Below are 15,561 nucleotides of genomic sequence, written 5' to 3'. Positions count from 1 at the left end.
CACTCCTGACCTGCCGGCACCAGGCCCGGGGGCCTCTGGGTCTTCGCTGCCTCTCAGCTTGCCTGGGCCCCCCCACCCACGCCTGAATATGGATAGTGCTGAACGCTGCTGGCCCCAAGGCCTTCCTGCTGAAGCCAGGCTGCCCAGTCCCTAGCTGCCCCTTGGGTGCCTTTGCTGAGACATCTAGGGGGTGGGGGAAGCCCAAGCACCCTGCTTACCAGCTTCTCCAGGCCGTCCCGGCCCTCAGGTGGAACCGCTAACCCAAATCACATCTTTCTCCTCCAGCAGTGCCTCCCTCTGTCCCTAAGTCCCATGACCGCCTTCCACTGGCTCCACCTGCCATCTCTGCTCCCACCTTCACAGGCCAGGTTCTTGTCCCTCCCTGGCATGGAGGCAGCTCCGCCCTGCCATCCACCTGCCACCCAAGGGGCCTGCCCAGCTCACTCCCCTCCTGGGCAAGCCCCCTCCTCAGCCCCTTGCCACTCAGCCCCCTCTCAGGCTCCAGCCACTCCCAGCTGATTCCCCTTCCGTGCATGATTGAAGCCGTCTTTGACCCTGAGGCCTTGAGCACAGGCTCCATCTGCCTGGTCACCCTTCCGCTCCTGGTTTGCCACCTAGCACACCACATCTCTGCTGAAGGGCCACCTCCGCGGCAGCTGCCATATTATTATTGTCTCTCAGACGCTGCGAGGCTCACCACGCAGATGGTGCAGTGGGGATGAGGCCGCACGCCCGCACAGAGCGCTTGGCGGTCAGTCACGTTGAGGCCACCTGGTGCGACCAGGACCCTGACTTGCTGGCCCAGAGCCCTGCCTGCGGCAGTGATTAGGGAGAGAGGCCCCTTCCCTTCTCCACCCCACAGTGCTGGAATCTATCCGGGCTTTTCCCAGGGGAGACAATCCCTTTCTCCATCCAGCAGTCCCAGGAATGCCCATGACCCCCGTGGAGTGAGGACACCTTGCTGTGGTCAGGGAGAGGAGCTCCTATGCCTCGCCCACCCTGGGTGCTCTCTGTGGCCTCCCCGGACCCTTTCAGAGTCCCCTTGGCGATGCCTGCGTGGGCTGTGCGGCTTCAGAAAGTGGCTGCTGTGTGTGTTTGCCCACCCAGCTCCTCCCCTTGGGCGGTGGGCTGCTTTTCATGCACAGAGGCAAGCTTTGCTAGGAGGAGCAGGTGATGCCCAGGGACCTGGGGTGGGCGAGGGCTCCGGCCCTCAGCTACGCAGCAGCACCCACCCCGAGATGGCAGGCAGGGTCCAGGCTGGGCTAGGCCCGGTGGAGCCAGGCGCGGCCTCAGATAACCCCTCCCAGCCTCCTGCTCAGAAACACGGCGGTGGGGGGAGCGGAGCTTGTTGGCTCGGAGACGTGGAGTGTTTGTCATGTTCTGCGATGTGGTCGTGGACGCCTGCCATCATTTATCATTATAATTAAGTACAATTTGGCAGGGGGGTGGGTGGAGGAGCTGTCAGACCTGCTCGCTGCGCCTGCCTGCCCCACAATGGCAGCACGAACCCCGAGGCACTGGCGGAAGGGGCCAGGGAGACTCCACTGCCAACCTTTCCATGCTGGTGGGGTGTGGCCGGAGTGGGGGCTGTTCCCTGCCCCCACCAGCTCCTGCCCACCCTCCTCATGGAGCTGAAGTCACCCTTGCACCAGGAATCGGCCCGGTCACCTGCCACCCACAGGGCACCTTTTTTCCCAGGGAAATCTGGCCCCCAGCTCATCTGGAGGCAGAACCAGAGGGGCCCAACTTGGTGTTGGGTGCTTCCCCTTGAGGGGAGTGTCGGGTCTGACTATGGAGAGAAGCTGGGGGCAGGGTACCCGCATCTGCCTCTCTTTCCCGGCCAGGGGCCCTTGGACCTGCTCCCCTCTTGGGACCTCTGCAAAATGGTGGTCGAGACCAGTGAGGGAAGGTGGGTGCTGGCCACACATCGGAGCCTCAGGGAGCCCCCCTTATGGCCCCCTTCTTAAACAATTTCCTATTTATGGCCACTTAATTATATGTATCACTGTTTCTTAAATGGTCTCTTCCTCATCAGCCTGTAAGTTCCAGAGGGCAAGGCTGGCACCTGTGTGGAATTCCTGTGTGTCCCAGGAACACACAGCTGATGGACGAACAAATGAATGAGCCGTGCATACTTGCAGGTGAGTCGGCCGGTCGCTCACTGCAGCCTCATTCACCGTCCTCTGTCCTGGGTTTTGGGCTTGGAGTCAGGGTCGCAGTGGCTTCGCAGACTCAGAGACAAACATTTAGGTCGGTGCAAAAGTGATTGCGGGTTTTGCCATTGAAAGTAATGGCAAAAACCGCAATCACTTTTGCACCGACCTAAATACAACAGTGAGCTTGTTGATCAATTGAAGGAGAGCAGGAATGTTAGAACAGGCACAGCGGGATCCCTAACTCACACAGGGGAGGAAATCTTAGGGGGATTTCCAGAGGAGATGAAATCTGAGTTGATACTTAGGGAGGTGTTGGCATTAAACACACTCAGAAATAAGGAATCATCAGAGACAGGAATTTGGCAAACATTTCTGAGGGTGCATGCAGGGCCTGGGTGTTGTGGCTGCGTCATGGGGCTCCGGGTCTGATGGGGAGACAGGCACGGGTGCAGTGCAGCCTGGGGCTTCCTTGCCATTAGGACTCAGTGTCACCATTTAAGAGGCTTCCCTTGGGAAGCCCAGAGGTGGTAGAGGTTTTATCTTTTTAAAAAAATTTTTTTTGAAAAGGAATCTTGCGCTGTTGCCCAGGATGGAGAGCAGTGGTGCGATCTCGGCTCACTGCAAACTCCAACTCCCAGGTTCAAGTGATTCTCCTGTCTCAGCCTCCTGAGTAGTTGGAATTACAGGTGTACACCACCACGCCTGGGTAATTTTTGTATTTTTAGTAGAGTTGGGGTTTCACCACGTTGGCCAGGTGAGAGGTTTTATCTTATATGTCATGTTCGATCCAATGGTTGTACACTGGAGAAGGATTCTGTTGTTTATTGAGCTTATTGGGAAAGATTGATTGGCAATTGATTAATGATGTCTGCCACGAGTATGGAGGGTGCAAGCTAGGGCATGAGTGCTTGTGGGTTTAGTATTCTTGTTCCACACCGTAGAATGCAGACTCTCAGACAGGAAACAATCTTGGACATGATTGGGCTGAAACTTCCTGTATTATAGAAGGGGAAACTGAGGCTCAGGGATGCGTAGGGATATCACAAGTCAAGGGCAGAACAGGGCTCTCTTTCTTGCTGGCTGGGAGGCTGCCACAGTCAGGAGAGGAATCTCAGGTGGGTCTGGAAGAGAGTGTGTTAGGAGTTCCAGCCCCACCACTTGCAGCTGCATGAACTGGGCAAGTCAGGTCAACTCTCCAACCTCATTTGTACAATGGGGTTGAATAGGTTGTGTTAGGGCTAAAGGAGACCCTTCATTCTACAGGCATTTGTGAAATGTTTGTTACTGGGCACACTTGTTGCTGGGATACACAGGTGAGCAAAACAGAACCGGATCCTCCTGCACATTGCTTACAAGGGGACAAACTTTGTTCAAATCGTCACTCGTGAACAAGCAGAATCCGGTACACAAGTGGGCCCTATGGAAACACGGTCAAGGCCCGCCTGCACAATAAGATACAGCCGCCACGGGGGCGGGATTCTTCCTGCAGGGCTGTGCTGAGCGAGGGGTGCGGGCACTGTGACGCAGCTCATCTCCACATTCCTGTGGGCCCGGGAGCCACCTCCTCCTGGGGTACATGCTTTCTCTAAATCCCGCAGAGGCATCGCTGGGGCTGGGGACTGCCTTAGTCATTAACTGAGTGGTTCTCGCCTATGAGATCCTGCCTCTCAGACAAGCTGAGCAGGTCACTGCAGCCAGGTCAGATGGCTGCAGTGTCTATCTGGGAGAATGTGTGGGGATCAGCTCTGTGGCCAGGGCCCTGGGTGGCCTTGGGGAAATGCTTTGTTTCTCTGGGCTTCTGTGTGCCCCTGTGCAACGGTATTGAGGCCTGGCATGCACATATCTGGTGCCAGCCCTGTTAGCAGGAAGGCCCTGCCATCCCACGCTACCCCAAAGGGGCACTTCCAGGATAGTGCAAGCATTCCTGGGATCTTCCTGGGCCCACAGCACTGGGACCACTGCTCACATTGTCACCAGCTGCAGCCCTCTTTGTGTGCCCACCACACCGGTTCTCACCTGGGCATGCCTCCTTCTCCTGGCTTTGCCTGAGCTGTGCTTTCCACCTGAAGTGGGACCCCTGCCCTTCCATCTTGCTCTCCTTCGAGGCTCTCAGATGCCATGTCCTCCACACCTAAGGATTCTGGAGGCTGGTGGGGGCTTCCAGACGAATCTGAGTGCTTGCACTCTGGAGGCCCTGCCGTAGTGGCTACTGCCCACCATGGATGATTCTGTAGACCCTGCTTAGAAGAGACTGCCCTTCCAGAACAGCCCTGCTCCTACCCAGAGACTCAGGACAGAACTCACAGTTCAGACTGTGTGGCAGCCTCTGTGGACTACAGGGGTGATGGCCATGGCTGGCATCTGAAGCTTCAGCTCTCAAGACCTTGGACCTGAGGATGGGGGCTTCCACCCCCAACTGTGAGCTCACCTGCTGGGAAACTTGGCCACACCCAGTGTGTGGGTCTGGATATCCAATGAACCTGCAGCCTCTTCCTTCTTTTCCCTTTCGGGTATTTTATTGGTGGAGGGCCGTGGGCATGAGATATACAGGGTCTGGGGAGGGGGGTAGTGGCAGAGTGGGGTTCGTGAGCACCAGCCTCTCCTGTGAGTTGTGGGTGCTGCTATGTGTTGGGCACCCCTGCTGGCTTCCTCTCTCCTGAGCCCCTAGGTCCTCACTGGGCACTGGTCTCGCTCTCCTCTGGGTTTTCCCAGGTCCTGCACACAGTAGGTGGGCAGCACACAGTCAGGATGGCCGCTTTTAACCTTGCTGCCTTGATCAAGACCTGGAGAGCTGGGGCATTGGAGCGGGAGTCTCCTTGTCTGGGGTTGGGCTCTGTTACCAATATGGAACCTGATCCGGTGATTATAGGTCCAGGAAATGATCCCTAGCTCAGCTGGCCAGTCAGGTCAGCCTGGCAGCACGGGCCCATGCGGTTCAGGGGATGGCCAGGAAGGCCTGCTATGGGAGGGGTGGCTGGCTGGAGGGAATAAGTGGGCAGGCTGGGCTGTGGGTACAATGCTGGGGCTGTGGGGGTGAGGGGGGTATGGACCAAGGGCCCCTTTCCAGGAATGCGATGCCCCGCTCCTCCCTTCCCCCTGTGTCTCCCAACAGGGTGCCCTGCCCCTTAGTTCCTCCAGGCTTCCTGCCTACAGCCCTGGACCACTGATGCCAATGTGGAGGCAGACAGCTGGCTCCGTAGCCATCCCTGAAACCCGCCAGAGCCCCTCCCCACCTCTTTATTCTAGACCTCCCCACCCCCACCCCCATGCCCAAAGGCTCCTGGGAGTCTCCAGGGCACCTCTTTGCACACCGTTGAGTTCCGTGGCCACTCTGGTCACACGCTGTCCCTCCCTGGGTGCAGGGCTCGAATGTCCACGGTGAGGGGTCCGGGTTCTGGGCTCTAGGGCCAGGCCAGGCAGCAGGGAAGGTGCCCTGAGCTTTGGTCCTTCAGGGCTTGGCATGAGCCAGCATTTTCCCGGGCCATTGTGTTGCAATCCTTCCTGGCCACTGACCTGTGTTTCTCTGGCAATTGCAAGATTTTGCCGCTGTGATTTGGGCAATGTTATTTTCCTTCTAAATCACCACGCTGGAAGATGGGACTCAGCTCAGAATGAGCTGGCTTTGATGGTTTCACTTCTCTCCACAAGCAGCACCCCTCTCTACCTCCAGATACCCCGTCCAAGGGTTTCCAGGCCCAGTGGCAGCCCGGGGGTCACCCTGAGTGGGGCTGCGGCCAGGGCTGGATGGTTCTCTGGGTCTCAGCCTGACCTCTTGGGCCTGGAGGCCTCCAGTGCTTAGCCTTGGGGCCGCACCATGGGTCCCCCTGGAGCCCTCCCTGCTCCTGTGCAGGTTCTTGCTGAGCACTGCCCGAGTGCCTGCGGTGTGCGGGGCGCAGGCCTAGTGCTAGTCTCCAGGATTGTTCTAGCCCCACCCTGGGCTCTCAGAGGAGCAGATACCTGGTGAATGAAGGTAGGACCTGGCTTCCAGGCTGGGTCTGCGCCCCAAGCCCACGCCTCACGTCACTGAATGCTCAGGAAGAGGAGTCCCGCCACGGTAGCTGGGATTCCTCCCAGGTGCATGTCCTTTATAGTTTCTAAATCCTTCTCAGATCCGCCACAGACTCTGAATTCTGCTCAGTGGTCACTGTCACTCCCATTCCAGGCATCAGTGGCCTCGGGCTCGGAGAGGTCAAGGAACTTATACAAAGCTGCACAGCTGTAAGTGATCGACGTGGCAGGGGCTGGACACCAGATCCGTGTGACTCCTGGTGTGAAGAGGCGGGACTGGAGCATCAACACCAACCTCCGTCCCAGGTGGGAGGTTCGGGAACGGCTCCACTCTCCATGGAAGGCCCAGCCATGTCTGGCCTATCGAGGTGCCCCCCCAGAAACCATCCCCTCCATCTACACCCCACTCTGTTATGGTGGGTGACGGGGGACTTGGGGGGTCCTCAGGCTCATGTTTGTTTCCAGTGATGGGGAAGCTGAAGTGAAGATGGAGCAGGGAGGGGCTGGGACATCCTAGGCCGGTCCAGTGCTGCCATCCCAGGATTTCGGTGACATCTTTTTCTGGGCCCCATGAAGGTCAGGGCAACATGGAGAGGCCTCTCTGCTGCTTCCTCAGGAGACCTCGGGATCTGTCCAAGGCCAGCTGAAGACTGGAACTGGCAAAGGAAGGGAACCTGTGCTGTTGGGATTCTTGGCTCCCCATCTCCGTCTTCCACGACCTTGCTGTCACCCCAGTGGCGACAGAGGGGATGAGGGGGTCATGGCAGCACTGAACACGTGCACTGTCCTCGCCCCCTCGCTTCTGCGAGGGTCAGCGATTGTTCTCCACTCCCTGGCAGGGCTGAAGGCAGAGGTTGGGGTGCTCACCTTACAGTTCCCTCAGGAGTCCTCCATGAGGGGCTTTCCTGGCCAGGCCCTGCCTCCATGCCTCCCTCACCGCCCTCCTTCCTCCTACGGGTGGTCCGGGTGCCTGCTAGGTGGGTGCTTTCTGAATAGAGGCATAGACCTTGTCGTGTATGTCATGCCCATGCCAAAAACCTACCGACATTTTAATATTTTGTCAACAATTGATACAAACTCATGTTGATTGAAAAACAAAACCCTGTGGGTCACCCATTCCCGCGTGGACACCTTTGCTTGCTGCATGTAGATGTGAGCTCAGACGATGGCCTGGAAAACTGTATTTCCAGTGGTTTTCAGAGCCGGCCCCATGTGCCAAGATTTCAGAAGTGAGGGGCGCGGCTTGTGACTTCTGGAGTCCCTCCCAGCCAGCCACGGGCTGCTGGCCCTGCCTGCCTAGCGGTGCCTTCCAGGCACTCAGAAGCCATGGGAGAGACGGGCACGGCTAAAGACCAAGTCCTGGATATGTCACCACTCTGGGCAAGCTCTGTGGACCCAGACCGCTGCAGTGGGGCAGCCTCTTGTCGGCTGGCAGAGGCGGGTCGCCCAACCTCACTTCCTGTGGGCAGCCACACCCTGCAATCCACTGCACTTCCCCGGGACCTGCTCTGTGCAAAGCTCAGCCTCAAGCCAATTCCAAGAGTCCCTGATGTACACAGAGGCCTTGCGCCCACCCCCTGGGGTCCTCTGCTCCCTCTGGCCACAGAACTCCTACTGGAAGTCTTGGGGGTGATGCCAGGGGAGGCCGGCTTAGTGCTCCCGCCTCCTGTTCTAGCCCTCGGAGTAAACAGGAACATTAAATCACTGCTTGGGGGTCAGGAGACTGCAAATAATCAAAACACAGTGTCCTGTCCTCAGCCTGGGCACTGGGCCACCTGTCACCAGCCCAGCCTAGGTCTTGGGGTTTTCCCAGCCCCACCTCTGCCCAAGAAGCTGCTCCCACGGACGCTTCATGTGCCCACACCCCAGGGTACAGCTGGTGAGTCTGGCGGCCTTCCCGTGCCCATACGCGGGTGACACCCGGCTACAGAGGTCAGGAGAGGCCAGGCTTCGCAGCTTCTGCAGCCCACAGTCACCTTCCCCACCAGCCCTCGGGCCCCAGGGGATGGGGTTGGGCATGGGGGAAAGGCCTTGGGGTGGGGAGGAGGCCTGGGAACTTGCTTCCATTGTACTGTGCGTGGGCCTGTCCCCACTGGCCTTCTGTCACCAAGAGGCCGGGAACCAGTTAGATGTGCCTGGGACACACAGGGTTGGGGAAAGGTCTCCTCTCTGTCATAGGGCACCCCAGGCCACACATGCCCTTTCTGACTGACCTCCCTCCCAGTGTGCCTGCTAAAGCTTGTAGGTCTCCCAAGAGCCCCTGATGGCCACTTCCTGAAGGGGAAGCTGAGGCTCAGTGAAGGAAAGTGGATGCAGGACTCTGTCCCAGGCCCAGGCTCCTTCCTGCAGCCCAGGAAGTTTCCAAAGGCTGGTTCTGCTTCAGCGAGGGCATTGGCTGAGAGAGGGGGAAGGAGAGAGCCCCTGGGCTGGAGGGAGAAGTTTCTGGCCCAAGTGTGGCTCTCCATGCCTCACCCAGTGCTTCTCTGCTGTCTCGGGCCCTCCACCTTCCCATCGTCAGTGGCCTCTCAAGGGCTTCCCGTTGCTTGGATTCCCATTGAGGGAATCTGGGGAAGCAGACTTGGAATGTACCCAAAGGACGTGAGGGGACAGACCCCTGGGCTCCTGGTCCCTGAGCTCCCAGAGTCTGGGACGCCCTCAGCCCTGTCCTGCCTTTTGGAGTTGGGGTGGGCTGTGTGTGCAGAAGAACCCCTGAACAGCACTCACAGGTTGGCTGCGATGCTGATCCCGCCGACCCGACCCCGCAGGAACACTAGCAGAGAAAGCACGCTCTGCTGGGCCCCAGAGGGGAGCTAGGGGTGCAGGCCTGCCTGGTGGAGCTGCCAGTCTTGGGGGTGGACCCCGGGATGACTGAATAGAGGAGGCCTGAGCTGGAAGCAGCACTTTCTGCCCAGAGCCCCATTCAGACAGCATCGGGACCGGGCCTTGCAAACTGACAGGAGCTCCCATTCTGACGGGAAGTGTGGCGGCCAGCGTGGGCCAGCCCGTGTGGGGACCTGTGCCAGGAAGGCTAGGGCAGCCTGTCTCTTGGCCCCTCCAAGGTCTGGGGCCGAGCTGGGCTTGCCCTTTATTGCCTGGGCCTTCTGAGTTTGTGCCTTCCTCACGGCCAGCTTGTGACGTGGGGCGACTGTACCCATTCTCCTAATGAGGAGACTGAGGCCCAGCAAGGGCTAGAGCCCAGTCCTGGCGGCTCCAGAGACCTCGCTCCTTCTTTGTTGGGGCGGCCGTCTCTGACCCTGCAGTGAGGGGCTGGGCTTTCTGTCTGTCCTGGCCAAGTTTTCTCCCCATCATTAGTGCCTCTAGTCCCCTTCCCCATCCCCCAGCAGTGGATGACCCTCAGATCTCTGCTCTTCTGCCTGCTGGAGCCAGCGCCTGGAAGGGGTGGTGTTTTCCAGCCTCCGTTTCCCTCCCTCCTCTGTCTCCCCTTCCACGGAGCTGGGGGAGGGCCTGAGGCCCAGAGCCGAAGAGGACCAGGGTTGAAGACTGACCCAGAGCTCAAGGCAAGACTGGGCTTCGGTCGGGCAGGAATGGGGTTCCACTGGGGGAATAAGTGAGTTCTCGGTCCCAGAGAAGGAGTGAGGCTGGGTCAGGCTGGGTTGAAGGTGGGAAGGGTGGAGGGGAGGGGAGCATCCTGGCAGGGCAGGTAGAGATGGCAGCCTGGACTGGGCATGGGTCCCCAAACAGCAGGGTGGGGATGCTGGAGGAGGTGGGTGCCCTGGGCTGTGGGGAGGGACCCCATTGTCCCATGCCAACTGTGCTCCTTTGATGTTCCATGGGGTGTGTGCTGACTGGCTCTCCCACGCTCCTGCTGCAGGAATCTGCACATTTTGTCCGAGGGGGCAGTCAGGCTGGAAAGTCACAGGAACCAGAGAATTCGCCCCCACCCTGCCCCTCCAGAAGCAGCCCCTGGCCAGTGATCTTTGAGAAAGGAGGGTAAGTACTCACCTTCCTTGACCCTTGGGAGTGTTCCACACTGGGGATAAGCTTGGGTCCCCGCCTCCCGGTGAGGTGCTTTTCAGCACGCCCTTCTTAGCTCCTTCCAGCCCTGAGCCCCCTTCCTGGGGTCCCTGCCCACCAAAACCACAAGCACTCCCTTCCCTGTCTAGGGTGGGCCTCAGGGGTATCGATGCTGGGGGTTATTGGTGAATGGTGGGAGGTGAGGATGGAAAGATAAGCAGGGCCCATTCAGGAGGACTTGGAGGATGTGAAGGAGCTTGAGCTTTTCCCAGAGAAGCCAGGGGTTGTGGAAAGGTTTGAATTTGAAAAATATCACTTGGCTTGTTTCATAGACTGGAGCAGGCAGACTGGGGGCCAGGAGATAGCTGAAGGGGAGCCAGAGTGTGTCAGGAAAGGGATTGGGGAGGGCTGCAGACACTGATGCTGAGGATGGGGTGGGGGCAGGGTGCAGGGGCGGCTGGCTGTTCAGGAGGGGCTGGGGAGGGTCCAGGTCTCCAGCAAGAGTGACAGGGCAGTGCCATTTCCTGCTCTGGATGCCGCCTTCCTAGACTCCCTTGCAGCTGGGAGTGGCCATGTGAGCCAGGTCTGGCCGATGAGATCTGTGCAGGCATTTACTGGGGGAATTCTAGGGAAGACTTGATCTAGGCAGACTCTGAAGAGAGAGGCTATGTGAAGAGGAGGGCCCTTCCCACCCCTCTTCCTGCTTCCTGCCTTTGAACACTAACTGAATATTCGGAGTGGGGCAGGCATCTGGCACAATAAGGCCAAGGCCAGGAGAAGCCACCAGGGCCCAGCCTCAGGCTGGGGAACCCATGCCAGCAAGCACTGACCCACAGCCTCCTGGTGAGGCCCTTGAGGGTCGTCCAGGTGAATGTGTCTGAATGCAGCTGGACACACCACTGTAGGGGCCAGGAGAGAGGCCGCTGAGGATAGATGTGGATGGATGGTGGCTAAGGCCATGGAGAGGGTGAGACTGCTCAGGGAGAGTGGCAGAGGAAGAAGGCCAGTGGATACAGAGCTCCAGGAAAGGCCAGCACTCGTGGAGCGGGACGAGAAGGGAGCGCCTCCCACAGCCAAGGGGAATGCACAGCGATCATGCTTCTGATCAGCATGAGTCACTGAGATCTGCACCCACTGTCTTGTTTATTTGGCCTCCACCACAGCCTTCCAAGCTAGGCACTGCTGCTGTGCCCACTGTACGGGGGAAAACACCGAGCCTTGGAGCAGGTGCCACCATGATTCAGAGCTTGAAGAGACTTTCAAGGGGGCACCAGAAGGCACTAGGGAGGTGGGGGTGCTGCCGAGCTGACCCTGGGACTGGGCAGGGTCAACAGACCTGGTGGGTGAGGTGGGAGAGGTGGGGCTCTCCGGGCACGGGGGACAGTATGAGTGAAGGGGAAGGTGGCATCTGGGTGGGCTTCAGAATGCAAGAGGGGCCTGGGAAGTTGGAAGGGAGGAGGGCTTGGGTCTCGAATGGCAGTGTGTGGAGTCTGGTGTTTACTGGAAGAGCTTGGAGGGGGCAGCTTGGCCAGCGTGAGCTCGCCCTTGCCCTGCAGAGCAGGGAGTGCTGAGGACGGGGCTGCCCTGGAGGGGCCTGGTGCAGCACCCCCGCTTTTCCTTCCCAGATGTCTCTCGAGGAGAGGCACATCCTCAGTTGGAGCCCTTGGCCTGTGGCCACTGCAAACCGTTGTCCTCATTCTCGTTGAGTAACTGCAGTTAGGCCCTTTGGTCCTTGCGGTTTCAGGTCAGTGGGGCTGCCTAGGACTCCAAGGCTCACCAGCCCTCCACGTCTGTGGGCTGGAGCCGGGACATAGAGCGGGTCCGTGGGCTGGCAGGTCCGGGAGGGCTGATCTTCAGTGCCTGTTCCGGGGGGGGGGGGCCTGGCTTTCTAACCTGCCAGGGGATACAGGAGTGGGGCTGGGGGGGTCCACTGGGGGAGCCCGAGGTCGGGTGGGCTGATCCACACTGGAGGCCAATGCAGGGATGTCTGCTCTCCTTCCATCTGCTGCTGGCTGCATGGGATCAGAAAGTCCTCCATCTGAGGAGGGTGGGGGCTGGTCCCAGGAGAGGAAGGGAGGGAGGGGCCGAGTCAGGGAGGGAGGGGAGCTCCAGCCCCACCCCAATGCCCTAGGGTGCGAGACCTCGGCAGGCCCTTCCCTGCCATCACCTCCATCTGCAAAGTGGGCACCCTGTGCCCCATGCTGTGGGTTCTGTTGTGGGAACAAAATGAGATGATTCCGATGAAGTGCCAGGCCCGTGGATTTCGCAAACAATTACAGTTTCAAAAATCCACTTTAATTCCTGTCGTACGGTGCCAACTTCATATTTTGCCAAGTTAAGAACATTGAAAACAAAAACAGAATGCCAGCTCCCCTCTCCTGGTACCGTCTCTCCACAAAGGAATGGGGCTTGGACACGAACAGGGTCAGAGCCCGGCTCAGGGTGACCGGCGGCAGCAAGGGACACGCCTGATCGTGCCTTACCTTGTCCTTCAGCTCTGGGACTGGTTTGGGGACCCCACATGGCCAGCAGTTCAGTGGGTGCTCTCTCTGCAGGGCTGGCATTGTGGTGCCCACTCCTGCAGGCTGACCCAGGGCTAGGTGGCAGTGAGAAGTGCAGCCCGGGAGGGTCCCAGACCACCTCAGAGGCCCTCGCTGGGGGAATGAGATCCTGGGAGCTGCATCTCCTGCAGGCTGCTGCGTGTGGCCCTTCTAGTCCACGCTGGTGCCAGCAAAGATCAAAGGCCCCCTCCTTCTGTGATCCAGGCTTAAACCCAGATTCCCACGGCGGGGGGCAGTGGGCTGGGAGGGCACTCGGTGGCTGCTTCCACACTTCTCTGGACACTGAACGCACCTCTTTTCTGGGGAGTGGTCTCTGATTGACACGGTTGCTTCCTCCATGTGATGAGTCCAGGTACCTTCCCAGGCCAATCACGTTCAACTCTCAGCAAAGGCAGCAGTTTGGAAGAAGATTCTTGCTACATAAGAGATGAGGAGTCCAACGTGCAAATGCCTGACAAGCAGGTGCTGTCATTACCTTAGTGCCTCGAGGTCCTGACAGCTCTCCTGGGTGAGAACCGAGCCCCAGAGAGGATGAGTCCCTTGCTTGAGCTCACCCAGGAGGAGTATGGCAGAGCTGGGGTCCCAACACCGTCTGCCCTGTGGGGTGACCAAGGCAGAGGATGGAAACTCAGGGTCACAGCCTTGACCGGCAGAACAACACCTGTGGACAGAGATGGGACATCCCTGCTTCATTTCAACGTCACGGACTCTGGGTGCCTCTTACTGGACCAGGGACTCCAGTATCCCAGCTGGACTTGGAAGGATAATCCAGGCAGGACCCCCAGGTCTGGGGTCTGCATTACCAGTTCCACACATTCTGGCACACACACACACCTAGCAGTGCCCCAGACGCCTGAGACCAGTCTTCCCTGGGCATCAGGAAGATGTGTGGAGAAGGTCTTGCCTTCCACCTGGGTCCGCCGACCACACTGAGCTGCAGGGGAGGGAATGCCGTCAATGACCAGGCCCGAGTTCCAGTCCCAGGTCCTCTATTTCCCCACTTTGTGACCTTGGGCCACCTCTGGTCCGAGCCTAGGCTTCCTGACCTGTGACTCCTGCACCAATCCCAGGACCTGGAGGGAAGGACGGCAGCTGCTCGGTGTGGCCGGGCTGAGCAGATGTGGTGGGTTTAACACTCCTGGGGTCCGGGGTGGCTCTCCTCCTGGCCTGTCCCCACTGCCTGGCCTGCTCAGCCACTGCTGCCGCGTACTCCAGCTGCCCCCCGGCGAGGACGGCCGCGAGATGTTCCTGTTCCCACACCACACCCGAGGAGCAGGAAGCCGGTCCCCCAGGAGCACCCTCTTCGGAGGCCTTCATTAGTGGCGGGAGTGTTTATGCAGCACACGCCACTGAAATTGGCCAAGGAGCTGCCCAGCTCAGGCGGTTTACTCTACACCTCAGTGAGTCAGGGGCAGAAAATCCAGCCACTGGGGGGTTGTGGGGCATGGGGTGGGCCAGGGCCAGGATTGGGGGTGGTGAGAGCTGTGACATGATGGGTCTGTGAGGGGTGGGCAGTGGCTTTCCTGGGCCAGGGAAATTTGTAGGGTTTCTGGTGAAGGGTTGGCAGAGGGCACAGGGTCTCGATCCCCTGGAGCCCTGACCAAGCCCCCCAACCCCACATACCCATACTTCCCCCAAATCTGCATTTCCCGAGGCTCTGAAGCGGGACAGGGTAAACTCCAGAGGCCCCCAGGCTCTGGGTGTGTGTCCTTAAAGGCGCTGAGAGACCCTGATGCTTGCAGCCTCCCGTCCAGAGACGGGGAAACTGAGGCCCTCTGGATTCGTCCACAGGCTCTATGTGCCTGGTAGGATCCTGGGTACTGAGAACCTAGAGGTGCTCCTGTCTTAAGTCCTGCTTTCACTCTGGTGGCAGAGATCCCCAGTGTCCCCAGGCTGTTCCTGGATGGGCATGCTGGGCATCCAGGCCAAGGCCTGGACTGGACCCCTGTGCACACAGCGGGAGGACCCCAGCCGGCCTCTCTGAGGGATGGAGGTGGACGCCGCCCCAGGTTGAGCAAACGCAAACATGGACTGAGCCTCCGGCCCTCATGTTAACTGTCCATTCACTGCTCACTCCCTGGGTGCCTGCTCCTGCCAGGCTGCCCGGCAAGGGGGGCCCAGAACTTGCAACTGGGGTTGAGGCAGCAGAAGGACTTTGTGTAGAGGAGGCCCCTGCCTCCCGCAGGGCCAAGAGGACCCACAGGCACAGAGACGATGTACTTCCTCCTCTTCTGCCAGCTGGGAGTTCCGAGGCTTTCATGCACTCATGCGCCCAGCCACTGAGCCTTCGGAAAGGGGGCAGGGCAAGTGCATGGCTCTCACAGCAGCTCTGGCAGCAGACCTGTGGATGGGAAAGGCTTTAGAGAGGGGGGATCCGGACCAACATCGTGGAAGGAAAGGAAGGAAAGGAGATGGTGCAGAGGGGGAGGCTGAGCTGCCGTGAAGTCTCACCAAGGCCTCCGCAACCCCGTGGGGGCCTGGGAGCCGGGACAGCCCTGCAGAGTGGTCCTAAGCATGGCCGAGGCGGGTGGCCTTGATGCCGTCACGCTGACCGGTCAGTGGATGTGGGCTGCCCCCAGGAGGCGGCATGGCCCTGGGCTGCTTTCTTCAGCCAACTCAGCCCCAGAGCCCTGAGAGCGGGGGTGGAGGGCTGGCAGCACTGGCCCCTCTAGCCACCAGCACTCACTACAGGCTGGCCCAGCACTGCTCAGAACACATGCCTTCCGGGAACCACTTCCGCAGATTCTGGTGGCCTCTCTTCCTCACAGGAGCACAGAAGAGGAAGGTGAATGGACAAAGTCTAGCCCTTCTGTTGCAGCTGGCCGAGGGCTGCAAGTGACGTTCACTGTCTTCCTTCTCTG

Source organism: Callithrix jacchus, chromosome 8 (assembly GCF_049354715.1).
Source record: "Callithrix jacchus isolate 240 chromosome 8, calJac240_pri, whole genome shotgun sequence".
NCBI lineage: Eukaryota > Metazoa > Chordata > Mammalia > Primates > Cebidae > Callithrix > Callithrix jacchus.
Note: the sequence above shows the minus strand (reverse complement) of the source record.